General features: G+C 40.8%; 2 long non-coding RNA genes and 2 other non-coding genes across 4 annotated transcripts; 1 reads left to right on the top strand and 3 right to left on the bottom strand.

Annotated features, from left to right (window-relative positions):
• Positions 1 to 918: 918 nt before the first annotated feature.
• Positions 919 to 3,050, bottom strand: LOC127534446 (uncharacterized). Its single transcript, XR_007942636.1, has 2 exons — positions 1,748 to 3,050; positions 919 to 1,305 (listed from the first exon to the last, which is right to left on the bottom strand). It is a non-coding gene; the product is annotated as an uncharacterized LOC127534446 (long non-coding RNA).
• On the bottom strand, positions 1,488 to 1,569 carry trnas-aga (transfer RNA serine (anticodon AGA)). Its single transcript has one exon. It is a non-coding gene; the product is annotated as a tRNA-Ser (tRNA).
• On the top strand, positions 2,370 to 2,441 carry trnag-ucc (transfer RNA glycine (anticodon UCC)). The gene has a single exon. It is a non-coding gene; the product is annotated as a tRNA-Gly (tRNA).
• Positions 3,051 to 10,304: 7,254 nt separating the features above from the next.
• On the bottom strand, positions 10,305 to 12,083 carry LOC127534449 (uncharacterized). The gene is made up of 3 exons (XR_007942639.1): positions 11,882 to 12,083; positions 11,047 to 11,159; positions 10,305 to 10,929 (listed from the first exon to the last, which is right to left on the bottom strand). It is a non-coding gene; the product is annotated as an uncharacterized LOC127534449 (long non-coding RNA).
• Positions 12,084 to 13,402: the final 1,319 nt, after the last annotated feature.

The raw sequence follows: 13,402 nt of genomic DNA, 5'->3' as shown, positions 1-13,402 counted from the left end.
TCAAAGCAGCATCTGATCCAGAACCAGTGAAATACCTGGATGTGTTCTGGCTCCGCCCACATTATGGAGAATCATCAGACCAGACTAGTGAGGATTTGGAACCAAATATCCCATAATGCATTTAGACCAGCAGCAAAGACCGAGGAGGAAACTTTCAGAGGAAACACAAGTATTTTGGGAATACTGCTGTTATTGTGACACAAAATGTAGTTTTCAGATGATTTGAGGTGAGAAAGTGGTTGTAAAAACGTCCAATGTGTGGTCAGTTTCTCCAGATGAAGCTGATTAAAAATGAGCTCCAACGGTTTCAGAGATGTGAGGTCCAGGTTAGACAGCTATGATGGACGGTCAGCCTCACTGTAGAGCTCCTTATCTGGACCAGACTTTACAATCTGCTGCTCTGACGCTTCTATAGCGCTTCAACAGGATATTAGTAGTTTATGTTGATCTAACCGTCACACTTTGACCTCATACTTTATTTTTATTGTTAAGAGAAAAATCAGTTTGAAAGAAGTTCAAGTTATAACTTTATTTTGTTCATGTTTTACTTGGTCACTGACTGTAATAATAAGAACAGATATAAATTAAAACACAAAATATTATGTTGAAGTTTTGTTTCTGAGTCTTCACGACAAAAAATAAGTATTTTTTTGTTCCAGTCTTTGTAGTTCTTTATATTCGCTTTCAGGGCATATTTTAATTGAGTATAATTGAAAATGGCGAGAAAAAGATTAGAACAAAAATAAAAACATTAGTTTTACTGCTTTACAAAAGATCTTTTTTCTATTTTCATTTTAACAATTCATTTTTGCCATGGAAGAGGATAAACATTGTCCAAATAAAAAAGGTGTGATTATTCAACATGGAAAATTAAATCCCACTTTTCAACAAATAAGCAAACAAACATGAAGATCAAAGTGTGTTATTAGTCATTTATTAAATGAAAAAAGTTATAATAGTTGAAACCCACAGGCAGAGCAAATAAAACTGGAGAAAGACGTATTAAAAAATCATTGATCTTGTTCAGGAAAAATCAACCACTGCAATGAAAATAAAAACTCAGTTAGACATTGATTACAGCACAAGATCTGTTCAAAGAATTTAGACCATGAAAGGGTTAAAATACACCAAAATGTGAGGAAAACCTCCTTTAACGGCCAAACAGAACATTTATAACATTGAACAGGCTGAAAAATGTTTATTTACAGAGTTAAATGTAATGTGGATAGTCCTGGTGGGTTTAAATTCTTGAAGAAGTACACTGATGGAGATGTCAGAGTCTGAAGCTGGGGCCTCATACATGCACTGTTGAAGGAAACATATGACAATTGAAAGCATCACTCACATCCTCTATATCAAAGGTGAGTGCCTGTGCAGAAATGACATGATATTCAAATCAGGACTTTCTCACACGCTTATTATGAGATCATCAGTTTAAACATCATCTCTTCTTATTTCATAGATTGCCACTGCGGAAAAGAGTCAAACGTTGTCAGCAGGATTTGAACCTGCGCGGGGAGACCCCAATGGATTTCTAGTCCATCGCCTTAACCACTCGGCCATGACAACTCCTGTGCTCCTGCTTTCTGTTCTGTGTGATGAAAGCGCAAAATTTGGCTTCACATACAAACATCTGTCGTGTTCCCACCCTTGCTTTACGCATTTATCTAATCACTTAAATATTGGAGCTCCGTCTCTCCCTGTTGCTCCGTGCAGCTCTCCTGAGGTCAGCAGAGTCTCTGCTCACCTGTTGGTGGAGGTTAAAGTTGGTGGGTACTGGAGGACAGGCTTGGTGGTCAGAAAAATGCACACAACTTTTCATCCCCTATCATCTCCATTAAGTCCAGGGACACCAGGATCCAGAGCCCAGAGTGATGACCATTACACCATGGAACTTCCTCCACTGTCCTCCACCTCATCTTCTCATCTGACAGAGATCATCAAACACAGTACTAAGTTATAACACAACAGAACAAAATAAAGTTAGTTTGCCCTGTATAATTCCAGTGCACCAAAGGATAATCTGAAATCAATACCAGCAGTTCAAAATATAATACAGGCTATAAACAACAAAATGACTCTAGCCAAAGTCTGAAAAGAAAGTTATAAAAAAAGACTGCAGACCATGGGAATGTGGAATCAATAGGCTCATCAATATCACTTTCCCATTATGTGGAAGTTGTTTTGAGAATGATTCAAGATTGAGTTTAATTTTCATCAGGTTGTTTTGCTGTAGAAAATACTAAGATGTTGTGTGTCGTGACAGAGATCAGGGCTTCTGGCTGATGCTCATTTCCTCCCTTTTCTCTGCACCTACTTCTCTTATCCGTTTGAACTCCTGAGAGCACACAAAAACAGTCCATTTCATAGTGATGGTGGTATAGTGGTGAGCATAGCTGCCTTCCAAGCAGTTGACCTGGGTTCGATTCCCGGCTATCGCGTGTGTGCTGGTCATGAAGTGTTGTGTGCTTAATGTTTGTGATGGTTTAACTGACAACTAAACACTTTGTCACAGAATGTGAGTAATGTCAGTGGCTGCTGGAAGGTCCAACTAGGACATGTTGCAAGTTTGGTGGTGGGATGAGTGATTGCATGTGGCTTATCTAAGCTCACACACTCATACATGCAGTCACACACACCTACTTAGCATTTGTTCAGTGGATCATGGATCAACAAGCACAACAGGTTCAAGAAGTTTGCAATGAGTGCTGAAAGTGAAAAATTTGTTTTGAGGGCTTGTTGTGTTGTTGTGCATCAGTCAAAATACAATAGCTTTATAAAAATATTTTTAAAAAAAGTTGAAATAAAAGAAAGAAATCAATGGTAAACAGTACAACACATTTTAAGGACTTATTAAAAAGGATTCACTAGATAAATGGAATAGAAAAAATGACTTTAAATTAAGTGAATAAATGTAGACACAAGCTTCTTTAGAGTAAATCAGGCAGTTAGCAGTTCTAAAGCAGTAACAAGATTAAAAGCATGAACATTAATGTCCCAGAATGATGTGTTAGTGGTGTAATATAATACAACATTGTGCACCAACACAAAGCTTTCACTAAATTTTCATTTTGTAAATGTTTATAGTGTAGTCCCACATTGTATAGCTCTGTCTGGGAAAAATTAGCATGTTAAAGATAAATGAAGTAGAAAAACATGAACTAAAATGAAGTGAAGTTTTTTTATCTCTACTGTAAAGTTTAATTGTTTCAAACTGGATCCTGAAGAAACATTCGCTCATCTTGTGTGCACTTCTGCTGTATTTACAGCTAAATGACAATAAAGCTTGATTAGGCAACTTTGGCCAGATTTTAATAGAAGTGATCCCTTAAAAACACACTACAAGTCCATCTTCTACAGGGGATCAGTTCTGACATAAACCACTGATCAAACATTGCCCACTGTGCTGCACAGCACACTAGCAGAGGTCCAAAGTTAGACTCATTCAAAGGGCTGCACTGATTCTATATCTGTCACTTGTATCGATTTTACTGCTGATTATCTGTCAAACACGTCTACCACCTCCAAGCTATCATGCTCATGTGATTTTGTCAATCCTTTTGAGTAACTCTGATGTTTGCAACCCCAGCCCCCGCCGTTGTGCTAATTCAAACAATTTCAAGGACAAAGGATGGGAGCCTATTGTATCACACAAGCAGCAGTGCAACGGATACGGTGCCAGAGGGGCACAGTTGTCAAGGATTAGCGGCCGTCACAGGCGCAGATGGATGTATCACCTCCCAGCACCGCTGATGAGTGCCTGAGTAGGACAACTGCCCCAAATGAGCTTTAAGCAGAACTTTAGATGCAGTCAAAAGATTTGAAGTGAAATAAGGAACCAACCAGAGCATGTTGGGAGGATGAGGGACAACAAAGAGAAGAGGGTCGCTTTCTGATTGACCTGTTGCTCTGCACAAACCTGTGGCTCAGCACATGCATGATGCAGATTTAGCCCCTGAACAACCACTTTAGTTCATAATGCTGGTTTTCAATAATAACTGTGGTGAAGACTGGAAGTTTTTGCACTATTTTTGGTTTTCATATTAGCCAATATTCCATATACTGAAAAAATACATTTTTAAAAAACTTTTTTAAAAACTGCAATAGTTAATCATTTTACAGAATTACAAATAATAACGAGGAAAAATCCCAGATTTATTTTTAAAATTCACATATTAACTGTGAAAAACAGGCTGTGCAAAATGTCCACATCAAAAGTCTGTTTTTTTTAAATTGTGATTTGTCCTTTTATAACATTTGGCTATAAAATAGTACCTACTGAATTAAATGATTGAAATCAACAAAACACACAAAAACTACAAAACAAAACAACATTTTAAAGATATCCAAATCCTAAAAATGTAACATTTTATTATCTTACACAATTTTTAAATTGTAAAATAAAAACATTCTACATATTCTAAAACTGTTTTACATAACTTTACTTTTCTTGTTAAACTACCAATAATTTCCAGTAAAATCCGAGAAAAAAGTATTAATTTACATGTTGATTGTAAAGAGAAACACACAAAAATGATATTTTATACAAATAATAATTTATTATTATATAATGTGTGAATGTAAAAACGCACTTTTATTTCAAACTAAAAATTACAGATATTTGCTGTTATTTTACTTTAAAAAAACATACAGATTTTAAAAGTTTTTTAATTGAACTTTTAAAACTATCACCTTAATGCAATACATGAAGTGATCCAAACAGAACATTAACATTGTGCCTTCTGTGCGTCCATACTATAGAACTAGCTGTCCCTCAAACACTGAATCTTGTGACTAGTTCGTCTTATTTATAGGGGAAAAACCTTCCCAACACCCAGGTCTTTTCACGTTCCTGAGAGGAACCCACCCCCTTTCTAAAACAGAGAGATCTTATGGTGACAAATCCTCAAACCAACTTCCTCCTCTTCCTTTCAGCTGCAGTAATGGCCCAGTGAACTGGATTCTCTCTGTCCTGACTCACATCCTCTGTGCCATAACATTTATGCTGCCTATTCAGAAGCTGCTACATGAATCACAGCAGGCACCAGCTCAGCTCATCACATCCTGACTAATAGTCTGAATATTAGTCTGGGATGATGTGATATCAGAAACCATCTTACTGGAAAGCCACCACATGTACACACTGCTGTTTACAATGTTCATTCTCATCAACTTTGGCGCTGCTTGAGCACGAATCTGGTTAAGAATCTGACAAACCGAGGCGTTGACAGTCGATGTCTCATTCACGCTTTTAAGGCCTTGTTGTTCTCTCTGCAGCCAGGCCGTACTTATCTCACACAAGAAACTGTATGTGAGCAGAAACAATAGGCTTGACTGAGTGCATTCCCACCAAGGTGTTGGGTTACATGGGCCTGGTCTATTTCAAAGATGACATCAGCAAGAAGGGACTTTGCAGCATTATCTTTGTCATTCAGCTTTTGAGAAATGGCACATCAGTCACCAATTCATGAATTTCTGGCATGACGTTGCGATATCAGGAAATAACCCGAGGCCACTGCAGGATAATACTGAGATTACATTTATTACAAATGCTAATAAAAATCCACACCTAATCAATTCTCACCGTGAAATGATTTAAAGTGTCCCATCCAGACTGTGGAAACTTCACAGCAGACGGTGAAAACGAAGCATTTCATTTACATGTGAAGAAATAAATCTCATCCATAAGTGATTGTACATTCATTCACCGGCTCACACACCACCTACTGGATTTTTAAAAAGCCACAATAATGCAATTAGTCGAACAAAGAAAACGGTCTCTGGTGTAATTTTCCTTGCTCCCCACTCCTTAGAACCTAGAACTGGTCCAGTGGCGCAGTTAGTGGTGTGATACCGGTGCTACATTTTACAACTTTATATTCCCTGAAACAACACCAGCAGATCCACACCAGAAAGAAAGCATTCAATCAGTGTCACAGTGAGGTATGTAAAGACTGGTCTCAGTCAGAGTGTACACACAATTATGTATTGGATAATTTTGGCTATTGCTGCAAAATTGTTTCAAAAGTGTTTTGAACAACCGTGGTCAGTTGAATTCTGTTAACACATTATCAGCTATCGTTCAGTCTAACCTGTATTCGTTTTGACAGAAATCTGGTCCAGGTTAATCTGGGGATGTAGGTAAGATTAGGAATTCTGACATAATCAGACAACTGACTGTTAAATTCCAACAAGTAAAGCTGTCTTCAGATGTCATTTGGGGTGCTCTCTATCTCAGGCAAGGTATCAGTTCTTCAATTGTGCAGGAAACACTGACGTTCTCTGTGTTTGTGTGTTTGTTTTCCAAGCAGAACGGAACAGATGGACAAAACTCTCAGACTGTCAGCACTCTGCCAATGGTGAACAGTGCTGCTTTGACCAGTCTGGACCAACGTCCAACCAACAAGGAACCCTACAACGACACCAGCGTATGCACACTGGACACAGACTGAACCCCTGCCAAGAAGATTTGTCCATGCAGGGTTCAGTAAAAGTTCATGAAGTCCTCCACAAACTTAAAGTCCTTGAGATCCGGCTTCACAGAATTCATCATGGTGTATAAAATGTACAGTGCTTTGTTATCCAGTGAAAACTTTACTTTGTGTAACATAGCTATTGTTTTCGATATTTTTGCCTTTGTATACTGGATATGTGATTTCCAACACAATTTTTCGTCCAAAATGACACCCAGAAGCTTGGTTTCTGTTAACTCTACTGATTTCAGTACCATCTATAGTCATTAAAGCACCAGTGTCTCTCCCTCTGTTACTAGATATCAGGAAATTTGTTCTTTCAAGATTCAATGATAATTTATTTACATCAAACCATGTTTTTATTGCTTTAAATTCTTGTTGAACCACATTGAACACCTGTGTTAAAAATAAGAAAATAAAGTCGTATTGTCCGCAAACAGAAAACATTTGAGCGGTTTGTATACAGGACAGAGGTTTGTGTGTGAGTCTCTGCTACCATCTAGTGGTGGATCAACAACACAACTTTCCCCAGATCGAATCCCAGAGAGTCCTGACTTCTTGTAAAAAAAGTGGATATGAAAATAAATTCTAGAGAAGAAAATAAAGATTGTAGCAGAATCTCTGTCAGGATGAGTTGTCTAATCTGCACTCATATCTTTGTGTTGTTTCTCTGGGTTTCATTCCTGCCTCATGCAGCAGTGATCCGTCTCCATCGAGTGGCAGAAACAAAAACTCTGAGTCTCGTCTTCTCAGATTGAACCACTTCATCTTTATTTTGGCTAAATCCAGAGACTGACTTCTGTGACGGCCCCAGGGCCTTTGCAGCTGCTCCTGTCCCATCTCCCGCTGTGCCGGCTGGGTGTGGCTATGGCCCCTTTTCCTAATCTGGACTATTTAGGCAGATCTGACACACCTGCTTGTGTCTGCTCCTGCTCCCTGGCCACCATGCTGTCTCCTTTTTGTTTAGTTTGATTTATCTACACATCAACATGCACTACACCTTACACTTATGCGTTTTATTGTTTAAATAATTATTTTGTTAAAACTTTGACTATTGTGTGGTCTCCCCATCTTTGTTGCCACTTGTTGAGCCAAAGTGGTAACAAGTGGGGGCTCGTCACCAGAGACAAAACCTGGGTTCGGTGAGTTTGTCAAATTACTTACTTTTGCACAATACACTGTTAAATTTAGTTGAATTGTAGGTTTAGTGTTGTGTTTAACCTTGGTTTTGGGGAGATCACACATGTTTAGGTTAAGTTTGATCAGATTTTGCAACATTTTGTGATTGTTTGGGGTTGTAGTTTGTACTTTAGTTTGGGGCAGCATGGTTGGTTATGGGTTGGAGTAGATTCAGTGGCAAAACCTCTTTGTTTTTGGTTGTTTTTTGGAAACTTTTTTTTTTTTTTTTTGAAGCACTTGCGAGAATTGGGGCGTTCTCTTGTAGGCCTTTGGGGCTTGCTCTTTTGGTTAAGCCTGTTTTTTTGTTGAGTCACGGGGAAGCGGTTAGTGTTCACTGTGCAGTTTCTGTACGTGTGTTCTCGGGAGCACCTCCAGGTTCCACTGGTTTTGAGTGCGTAAGTACCCGCCGCAGAACTGTGTGAAGACTAGGGTTGAGTTTAGTTAGTTTTGGTTAGGCAGTTAGCGGGGGGCGCCTCAGTTCATAGTGCTGTTTTGTTTGTTTTTTTCCCACTATGGCTTCAGTGGTAGATTTTTTTTTTTCAATCGCCATCAGAAGAGCTGCTAAATAGTTGCACCAAGGACCAACTTTTGCAGCTAGTTCAGCACTATGGCATTGATGTTGGAGAAGGAAAGTTAAAAGATGAAATTCAGATGTTTGAGGTCTGTTTTGGTTCATCGGGGGGTTTTGCCAGGTAAAGATGGAACTTTGGGGGAAAATTTTTCTTTAACTTTTGAACAGAAAAGGGAGTTGCTTAAGTTAGAGATGGAGAAAGAAAAAATGGCCATGGAGCAGTTGAGGCTTGCACTTGAGAGGGAAAGAGTTCAATTAGAGCAGGACAAGTTAAGAAGGAACTCTGAAAGTACTGGTCAACGGAGAGAATTTGATTTGGTGTCCAATTTGTGTCTTGTTCCTAGGTTTGAAGAGAGTGATCCAGATACATTTTTTTTCATTTTTTGAGAGGGTTGCTAATTCAAGAGGGTGGCCTGATTCAGAAAGGGTAGTTATGTTGCAGTCAGTCTTTACAGGGAAGGCTCAGGCAGCATATTCAGCTCTGAGTGAACCTGAAAGTAGGGTCTACAAAAATGTTAAAGAGGCTGTGTTGAAGGCTTAGGAGTTAGTTCTAGAGGCCTATAGACAGCGTTTCAGGTCATGGAGAAAAGCTGAAAAGCAGTTAAATGTGGAGTTTGCCAGGGATCTGACAAAACATTTTCATAGGTGGTGCTCTGCATTAGATGTTAGATCATATGAAGAACTTTGTGACTTGATAGTACTTGAGTAGTTTATTGATTGTGGTCGACCAGGCCACAGATGGTTTTGTATCCTTAGATGATAGTGATTGTAAAGTGCCAGTGAAGATTTTGAGAGATACAGGAGCGACAGATTCATTCATTAGGTCTTCAGTGTTGCCATTTTCAGAAAGGAGTGATACAGGGGACTGTGTGATAGTGAGGGGGATTAGTTTGGTTCCTTTGAGTGCCCCGTTGCACCAAGTTTTCCTGACTAGTGGATTTATTGAGGGAGATGTTCACATTGCAGTTGGACCAGCTCTTCCATTAGAGGGTGGAGATGTAATCTTAGGTAATGACTTGGCTGGTGGCCGAGTTTGGCCTTCTGGGGGTCCTGTCAAAGTTTCAGCTCAACTGAAGGAACCAGATGACTGTGAGAGGAACTTTCCAGAGGTGTTCACAACTTGTGCTCTCACCAGAGCCATGACAAAGATCTGTTGGACTATGTCAATGGGTTTCGCCATCGTCTTTATACAGCAGGTCAAATGGCTAAACAAAAATTGGTTAAATCTCAAAATAAAAAGAAAACTTGGTATGATAAACATTCTGAAAAGCATCAGTTTTGTGAAGGTGATCAAGTTCTAGCACTGTGGACTATTGTGTGGTCTCCCGTCTTTGTTGCCACTCGTTGAGCCAGAGTGGTAACTGCAGACACACCTGCTGGGTGGAACCTGCTCAACGTGTCAGAAGCAGTCCAGGTTTAGCTGGATTATAGTGATAAAATCAGTTTCAGAGTCAAAGACTTACAGCAGAGCTTGTCATTTAAAGGTAATATGAGAGTGTACAGGTCAGCTCTTGCAGGAGGTAAACATCTCAACCCCACACTTTGTTTTTATGTCAGGTTTCTGAAAAGGAATGGATCGACCTCATGAAGAGCAGTTTTCAGAACTGAAACAGCATCAGGTCCCTTTCCATGAACCCGTTTGATGAGCTGCCGTGCTTTATTTGCTCTAGTCTGTGCTCTTATGACGTCCATCTCTTCTTCACTCATAACTCTCTGGTCATAGTCTGTCCAGGAGTTGGTCCACAGTAACGTCTGACAGTCTCTGAATCAACTGTCTCCGCACTGATAACAGCCAGTCCTGTGGTTGGACTCTCTGCTCTGTGTCCATTCTTGGATCTGGAAGAAAACGGGGAAAAACATGTTTAATCTCAAACTAGCATTTCTACAGCAGCATTGTTCTGCTTTGGTTTGCTGCAGCATCCAGATGAGCTCTGTCCTGTTCCCTGTTCTTCTTTTATCACAGCATCAAACAGAAGTCATGTTCTTTGGCTTCATGATAGCTCCCCCTACATTTGTGTCCATCTACAGCTGAGGACCATGTGTGGAGTAAACAGTGAAGTCAGTGTTGTCGTGGCAGCACACATAGAGGTCAATTTATGACAGGGACATGCCCTCCTGCTGCTGTCAATCAAACTAAGAGACACGCCCCTTCAGTCCACAGAGATAGAAACTTTCATCTGCTTTTTCTGATGTTTCCACATGGACAGTTTTCTTCCTTATTAGACCAGCCTTAGATATTCCAGAATTCATGACTATGCTGCAATAGTGCACATGCTCAGAATAAGTAGATAACCAACTGTGCATGTCTAGAACAGTCCCGCACTGACTCCAGCTGACTATGAAGTAGTACAACAGCACCAACCACACATGTGTAATGTCTGCAGCTGACTGTGTGCACATCTGCAAAAGAGTGAAATCCAAACTATTAACAACACACTGAAACAAACTGGTAGGAGTTTTGGATGGAAAGGAAGGAAATAAAAGTAACATCAGAAGACCTTCAACAAAACATCCCTGTAGCAGAAGAAGTCGTTTCTGCTGCTGCAGGAGGGTGAAGCCTTTACCTTTCAGAGGAACATTACGTTTCCAGACTTCTGTCTCCTCTTGGTCTTGGATGATCAAAGTCACTAAATCTGGATTTGTTTTCAGGAAAACCTCAAATGTTGGATGGAAATTGGGTCCAAAATCTGGGTAGAGGTGTGCACACTGAAAACCAACACAAACACATCACTATGACAGCAGAAATAAATGTTTATCCACGACTCTGATTGTGAATCAGTTTTCAATGTAATTTTCTTTATAACCATGTCAGATTTCACTTACCTTGGGCTGTATTTCCAAACCCTCCTGTTCACAGTGGAGACTGTAACTCTGACCAAAGCTGAACAGTCAGCTGAGATCTCAATGTATTCTGCATTTCCTTGTTGGGCAGCAACCTTCAAGAGAACACATTTATCATAGTGTGAATGATCAAGGAGTCAACTCTATTTATTTATAAAGGTATTTAAAGTGTTGGATGTTGTGCAAAATTCTATAGATGAGAATTACAGAATGTCTGATCAGCCCAGGATCCTACCAGGGAGAGTGGAAAGAAGACAGAGTGGAAGTAGTAGTAGGTCATTGGTAACCAGTTAGCAGAGACCAGGGCTGAATCCCAAACCACCCCCTACACACTCCCCCTACACTACCGAGTGTCACTTCAAAAGAAGTCACACTCGCAGCTGTGGAGGGCACCTATTATTGAAGGGGGAGGGTATAAATACGATCATCAGGAATGGGATGCCCTGTCGCCTCACCGGAAAACGGAAGACGTCATCGCCATGGTAACACAAAGACGCCTACTGTCATGGCTGTAGCGCTGTGGCACAGGTTGCAACTAACAAGGATCGCTGCTGCTTCCAGAAGACAAAAGCGTCCCACTTCTTTTTCACTCAGGCATTCACTCTGGCATTTCAAATCCAACAAATGAATGAATGAATAAATGAATTCTGTCAGTTGTGTTCAAATTTTAAGGTGTCAGGGGGTGCACAATTAAATCAAACGTCAGCAGAGAGGAAGATTTGTTTCTTTTGTTTTATCTTTTTTCACCACTCTTTTAGTGATGTTCTGTCAGTGGGAAAAAGGCGTGGGAGAAATAATGGACGCATGTGGAACTTACATCGATATGTTGTTTCCTCCTCCATTTCGACGTTGCACTTCCTGAAAAAGTTGTCCGGAGTGAGCATCAATGCAGACTCGCTATTTAAGGGCTGAACAGTCCACTCCCCCTCCGCACTACGCGGTTTGGGACGGCCCTTAATATGGAGGACCCTCCGCGGGAACGCGCAAACGGAGGGGTAGTGTGTAGGGATAGTGTGTAGGGGGCGGTTTGGGATTCAGCCCAGGACACAGAACAGAGACAATATAGCAACTGGTATCCAGTAAAGATAGACTAGGTTGATGGGGTTGACAGTTCAGTTGGGTTCTGATTACAATCACAGCATGAGACACCTCTGTTCACTTTACCTCTTTTACAGGGACGTTCTTCTGCAGCAGAAACACATCAAGTATCTGAGGCCCTCTCTTTGGAGAGCGGAGGAACAGCAACACTTGGCCCTTTACTGTGGGTGAGAGCAACCTTTTAACAGGTCCCCAGATGAAGCTGAAGAGAGAGCGCTGAGCGACCTCCATGACCACATGAGTGTCAGTGATCTGCAGCGGCTCCAAGATGTTCATTTTATCGGCAGTGGAGTCGGCAACAGACAGCAGGTGGTCGGTACGCAGCGCTGTAGGAGGACAGAAATGTTCAACTTCAGGCTGTTTAATCTTTGTTTAATTAGTTTTACTTCAGATGAATGTGTTGGTATTAATTTCAGAACATGTCAGATCTCTAGTTCACCCTCATCCTGTCATTTATCTGGATGGGTGCATTTGATACTATAACTGAACTCCATCACAATCTTGCTTTACTGTTTTTTATTAAAGTCAGCAAATTAAACAATGTACCAGAAATAATACAGATCTGAAGTTAATGATTCAACAGCTAGACGGCACACTGCTTACCGTCCTTTGTTTCACAGTGTGGGAAGCGGATTTCACAAACTGCAGCCTCCTTAGAACAGTGGATGTCGTACAGCGGTCCTGCGGCTTCTTTGCCGGTCGGTTTGAGGCGGCTCTCATCCCACTGAACGATGCTGTACTGCAGCTCCACCCCTTGAGTTGTCTTAAACACCAGTCCAGTAACAGCACAGTGGAACTCATCTGGGCCAGTACAGCTGAACCTGCAGGACAAAGAAAGGCTGGAAAAACTACAGCAAACCTGTGGAACCCTGAAATGAAAATGCTTTATTACTACTGTTAAATGGTGGGTGTTATGTGCCACAGTCTCTCGCTCTCTGGTTTGGCTCTCTCTCCTCCTTCTGCCTGCTGCTCACCTGAGTGCAATCGGCACTCAGGTGATGAGAGGAGGAGGAGGGAATAAAAGGGACGGAGTGGAGAGATTGGAGGCACGACACGGCACAGACACCTGGACAGGTAGGAGGGAGTGTTTTCCTTCCTCCATAGTTTTCTTCCCCCCCAAGCAGGTTTTCCCCGTGCATGTTTAGGTGCCGGGGTTTTTGTTGGTTTTCTTCGTTGTATTAATTTGGGCTGGAGATCACCGACAGTCTCGTTATTCGTCTTTTGTTTATTTCAGCCTTAG

This window comes from Acanthochromis polyacanthus, chromosome 6 (assembly GCF_021347895.1).
Source record: "Acanthochromis polyacanthus isolate Apoly-LR-REF ecotype Palm Island chromosome 6, KAUST_Apoly_ChrSc, whole genome shotgun sequence".
Lineage (NCBI taxonomy): Eukaryota > Metazoa > Chordata > Actinopteri > Pomacentridae > Acanthochromis > Acanthochromis polyacanthus.
The sequence above is the reverse complement of the archived record's forward strand: the minus strand, read 5'-3'. Positions and strand labels throughout refer to the sequence as shown.